A 5,470-nucleotide genomic window follows, 5' to 3' on the forward strand; every position below is an offset into this window, starting at 1 on the left:
CTTGAAAGAGACCTCAGGGATCACCTTCTTTTTGGCCACAACTTCATAGAAGTGGTCTTGATGGAACTTTGAGATGAATCTCTCCATCTCCCATGACTCGAAAGTGGAAGCTTTTGCCTTCCCTTTCCTCTTTCTAGAGGTTTCTCCGGCCTTAGGTGCCATAAATGGTTATGGAAAAATAAAAAGCAATGGTTTTACCACACCAAACTTAAAGTGTTTGCTCGTCCTCGAGCAAAAAAGAGAGAATAAAGGAGAAGAAGAAGAAAATCGAGGAGATGGAGGGAGAGGGTGAATTCGGCCAAGGGTGTATAATGTATGTGTGATGTGTGAAGTTGAATGAGTGATGAGAGGTATATATAGGAGTGGGGCAGGGTTAGGTTCGTGTATTTGGGGTTGGGTTTGGGAGGGAAAAAGAGTTTTGAATTTGAAGGTAAGTGGTGTTTTGGGGAAAAGTGAACGAGGTGATTGGTGAAGGGTATTTGGGGAAGAGGGTAAGATTTGATCGGTGAAGGGTATTTGGGGAAAAGTGATGTGGAAAGGTGTGAAGAGGAGAGAAGAAGAGGTGGGATAGGTGGGGATCCTGTGGGATCCACAGATCCTGAGGGGTCAAGGACTTTAACATCGCTGCTCTATTTAGGCATGCAAAACGCCCTTAGAATGCAATTCTGGTGTTAAACGCCAGATTGCTGCTTGTTTCTGGCATTTAACGCCAGCTTATCTCCCTTTATTGGTGTTTAACGCCAACTTGGTGCCCTGTTCTGGCGTTAAACGCCAGTCTGGTGCCTGTTTCTGGTGTTAAACGCCCAGAATAGTGCCAGACTGGGTGTTTATCGCCCATTCTGCTACTCTTACTGGCGTTTAAACGCCAGTAAGCTTTTCCTCCAGGGTGAGCTGTTTTTAATGCTATTTTTCATTCTGTTTTTGATTTTTCAGTTGTTTTTGTGACTTCACATGATCATCAACCTAAAGAAAATATAAAATAACAATGGAAAATAAACAGATATAATTAAATAACATTGGGTTTCCTCCCAACAAGCGCTTCTTTAATGTCAATAGCTTGACAGTGAGCTCTCATGGAGCCTCACAAATAATCAAAGCAGGGTTGGGACTTCTCAACACCAAACTTAGAGTTTGGTTGTGGCCTCCCAACACCAAACTTAGAGTTTGAATGTGGGGGGTTTTGTTTGACTCTGTATTGAGAGAAGCTCTTCATGCTTCCTCTCCATGGTTACAGAAGGAGAACTTTGAGTCTTGAATACAAGGTAGTCCTCATTCAACTTAAGGACCAACTCTCCTCTGTCAACATCAATCACAGCTTTTGTTGTGGTTAGGAAGGGTCTGCCAAGGATGATGGATTCATCCTCATCCTTCCCAGTGTCTAGGATTATAAAATCAGCAGGGATGTAAAGGCCTTCAACCTTCACTAGCACGTCCTCTACTAGTCCATAAGCCAGTTTCATTGATTTGTCTGCCATCTCTAGTGAGATTCTTGTAGCTTGTACCTCAAAGATTTCCAATTTCTCCATTACAGAGAGTGGCATGAGGTTTATCCCTGACCCCAGGTCACACAGGGCCTTCTCAAAGGTCATGGTGCCTATGGTACAAGGTATGAAGAATTTTCTGGGATCCGGTTTCTTCTGAGGTAATGTCTACCTCATTAATGCATTCAGTTCATTGGTGAACAAGGGAGGTTCATCCTCCCAAGTCTCAGTACCAAATAACTTGGCATTCAGCTTCATGATTGCTCCTAGATATTTAGCAACTTGCTCTTCAGTGATGTCTTCATCCTTTTCAGAGGAAGAATATTCATCAGAGCTCATGAATGGCAGAAGGAAGTTCAATGGAATCTCTATGGTCTCTGTATGAGCCTCAGATTCCTTTGGTTCCTCAGAGGGAAACTCCTTTCTGTCCAGAGGACGTCCCATGAGGCTTTTCTCACTGGGACTCACGTCCTCCTCACTCTCTCCAGGTTTGGCCATGTTGGTCACGGTTATGGCCTTGCACTCTCTCTTGGAATTTTCTTTTGTATTGCTTGGGAGAGTACTGAGAGGAGCTTCAGTAATTATCTTACTCAGCTGACCCACCTGTGCCTCCAAATTTTTAATGGAGGACCTTGTTTCATTCATGAAACTTAGTGTGGTCTTGGATAGATCAGAGACTATGGTTGCCAGGCCGGAATGGCTCTGTTCAGAATTCTCTGTCTATTGCTGCGAAGATGATAGAAAAGGCTTGCTATTGCTAAACCTATTTCTTCCACCATTATTATTGAAGCCTTGTTGAGGCTTCTGTTGGTCCTTCCATGAGAAATTTGGATGATTTCTCCATGAAGGATTATAGGTGTTTCCATAGGGTTCTCCCATGTAATTCACCTCTGCCATTGCAGGGTTCTCAGGATCATAAGCTTCTTCTTCAGAAGATGCTTCTTTAGTACTGTTGGATGCAGCTTACAATCCATTCAGACTCTGAGAAATCATATTGAATTGTTGAGTCAATATTTTGTTCTGAGCCAATATGGCATTCAGAGTATCAATTTCAAGAACTCCTTTCTTCTGAGTTGTCCCATTATTCATAGGATTCTTTTCAGAAGTGTACATGAATTGGTTATTTACAACCATTTCAATGAGTTCCTGAGCTTCTTCAGGCGTCTTCTTCAGATGAAGAGATCCACCAGCAGAGTTGTCCAATGACATCTTGGACAGTTCAGACAGACCATCATAGAATATGCATATGATGCTCCATTATGAAAGCATACCAGAAGGACATCTTCTGATCAACTGCTTGTATCTTTCCCAAGCTTCATAGAGGGATTCACCTTCCTTCTGTCTGAAGGTTTGGACTTTCACTCTAAGCTTGCTCAATTTTTGAGGTGGAAAAAACTTTGCCAAGAAGGCATTAACCAGTTTTTCCCAAGAGTTTAGGCTGTCCTTAGGTTGTGAGTCCAACCATGCCCTAGCTCTATCTCTTACAGCAAAAGGGAAAAGCATAAGTTTGTAGATCTCAGGGTCAACCCCATGAGTCTTAACAGTGTCACAGATTTGCAAGAACTCAGCTAAAAACTGATGAGGATCTTCCAATGGAAGTCCATGATACTTGCAATTCTGCTGCATTAGAGAAACTAATTGAGGCTTAAGCTCAAATTTGTTTGCTCCAATTGCAGGAATTGAGATGCTTCTTCCACAGAAGTCAGAAGAGGGTGCAATAAAGTCACCAAGCATCTTCCTTGCATCTCCACCATTGTTGTTAGGTTTGGCCATGTTTGTTTTGTCTGCTTCCTTTTCGAAAATTTCTGTTGGGTCCTCTCCAGAGAGTTGTGCTTTAGCTTCTCTTAGCTTTCTCTTCAAGGTCCTTTCAGGTTCAGGGTCAGCTTCAACAAGAATGCCTTTATCTTTGTTCCTGCTCATATGATAGAGAAGAAGACAAAGAAAGTATGGAATCCTTTATGTCACAGTATAGAGATTCCTTGAGGTGTCAGAGGAAAAGAAGAATAGAAGAATAAGGTAGATAGGAGAATTCGAACTTATAGAGAGGGCGTGTTCGAATTGCTAATAGAGGAGGAGTGTTAGTCTTTAAATAGAAAAAGGTGAGGAGGGAGAAGAATTTTTGAAAACAAATTTTTAAATAAAAAAACTAAAATTTTTTTTAAAATAATTAAAAAAAATTTCGAAAAAGTGGTGATGGTTTTCGAAAATTAAAAGTGAGAAAGTGGTTAAGTCATTTTGAAAAAGATTTTGAAATTGGCAATCAAAAAGATATGTTTGAAAATTATTTTAAAAAAGATGTGATTGAGAAGATATGATTGAGAAGATATGATTTGGAAAAGATTTGATTTTGAAAAATTCTGAAAATTTGAAAAAGATTTGAATTAAAAACAAAATCTCCCCTCTTGTGCCATCCTGGTGTTAAACGCCCAGAATGGTATCCATTCTGGCATTTAACGCCCAAAATATTACCCTTTTGGGCGTTTAACGCCCAGCCAGGTACCCTGGCTGGCGTTTAAACGCCAGTTTTCCTTCCTCACTGGGCGTTTTGAACGCCCAGCTTTTTCTCTGTAGTTCCTCTACTGTATGTTCTGAATCTTCAATTCTCTGTATTATTGACTTGAAATGACATAATTTTGAAAATTTTTTGAATTTTTAATGATGAAAAATAACAAAATGAAACTAATAATGGAAAACTAAGATAAGATAAACAATGCATGCAAGACACCAAACTTAGAAATTTTTACATTGGAGACACTAACAAATTGAAAATGCATATGAAAAACAACAAAAGATGCAAAACAAGAGAATTTAAAGATCAGACCCAATAAAATCATCAAGAACGACTTGAAGATCATTGAAGAACATAATGCATATGTTTGAAAAATGCAAGAAAATTAAAAATATGCAGGACACCAAACTTAGAAATAGACACTAGACTCAAATAAGAAACACACATTATTTTTTATTTTTATGATTTTATTTATTTTTTTTGTAATTTTTCAAAAATTAATTGGAAAAAGAGAAAATAAGGAATTCAAAATTTTTAATGAGAATTCCAGGAATCATGCAATGTTAGTCTAAAACTCCGGTCCAAGAATTAGACATGGCTTACTAGCCAGCCAAGCTTTCAGTGAAAGCTCCAGTCCAAAACACTAGACATGGCCAATGGCCAGCCAAGCTTTAGCAGATCATTACGTTCAACAGCAAGATTGATAGAAATCAACAAGCTCTTGTGATGATAAGTTGAAACCTCGGTCCAAAAGATTAGACGTGGCTTCACAACCAGCCAAACTTCAACAGATCATCATGAAACTCTAGAATTCATTCTTAAAAATTCTGAAGAACATAGAATAATTTATTTTTTTGAAAATTTTTTTTCGAAAATAAAAATAAAAGTCAAAAAGCTCAAATATAAAATAAAAGTACCTAATCTGGGCAACAAGATGAACCGTCAGTTGTCCAAACTCGAACAATCCCCGGCAACGGCGCCAAAAACTTGGTGCACGAAGTTGTGATCACTGAAACGGCGCCAAAAACTTGGTGCACACAATCGTAATCTCAACTCTTTTTCACAACTCCGCACAACTAACCAGCAAGTGCACTGGGTCGTCCAAGTAATAAACCTTACGTGAGTATGGGTCGATCCCACGGAGATTGTCGGCTTGAAGCAAGCTATGGTCATCCTTGTAAATCTCAGTCAGACAGATTCAAATGGTTATAAAGTTTTGAGAATTTAAAATATAAATAAAATATAAATAAGATAGAAATACTTATGTAATTCATTGGTGGATTTCAGATAAGTGTATGGAGATGCTGGTGGCTTCTAAATCTCTGCTTTCCTACTGTCTTCATTCAATCATTCATACTCCTTTCCATGGCAAGCTGTATGTTGGGGGATCACCGTTGTCAATGGCTACCATCCGTCCTCTCAGTCAAAATGGTCCAAATGCGCTATCACCGCATGGCTAATCATCTGTCGGTTCTCACTC

At 39.3% G+C, this 5,470-nt stretch overlaps 1 non-coding gene across 1 annotated transcript; it reads left to right on the forward strand.

Annotated features, from left to right (window-relative positions):
• Positions 1 to 2,744: 2,744 nt before the first annotated feature.
• LOC112724930 (small nucleolar RNA R71) lies at positions 2,745 to 2,852 on the forward strand. The gene has a single exon (XR_003164069.1). It is a non-coding gene; the product is annotated as a small nucleolar RNA R71 (small nucleolar RNA).
• Positions 2,853 to 5,470: the final 2,618 nt, after the last annotated feature.

The sequence above is a fragment of the Arachis hypogaea genome, chromosome 11 (assembly GCF_003086295.3).
Source record: "Arachis hypogaea cultivar Tifrunner chromosome 11, arahy.Tifrunner.gnm2.J5K5, whole genome shotgun sequence".
Classification (NCBI taxonomy): domain Eukaryota; kingdom Viridiplantae; phylum Streptophyta; class Magnoliopsida; order Fabales; family Fabaceae; genus Arachis; species Arachis hypogaea.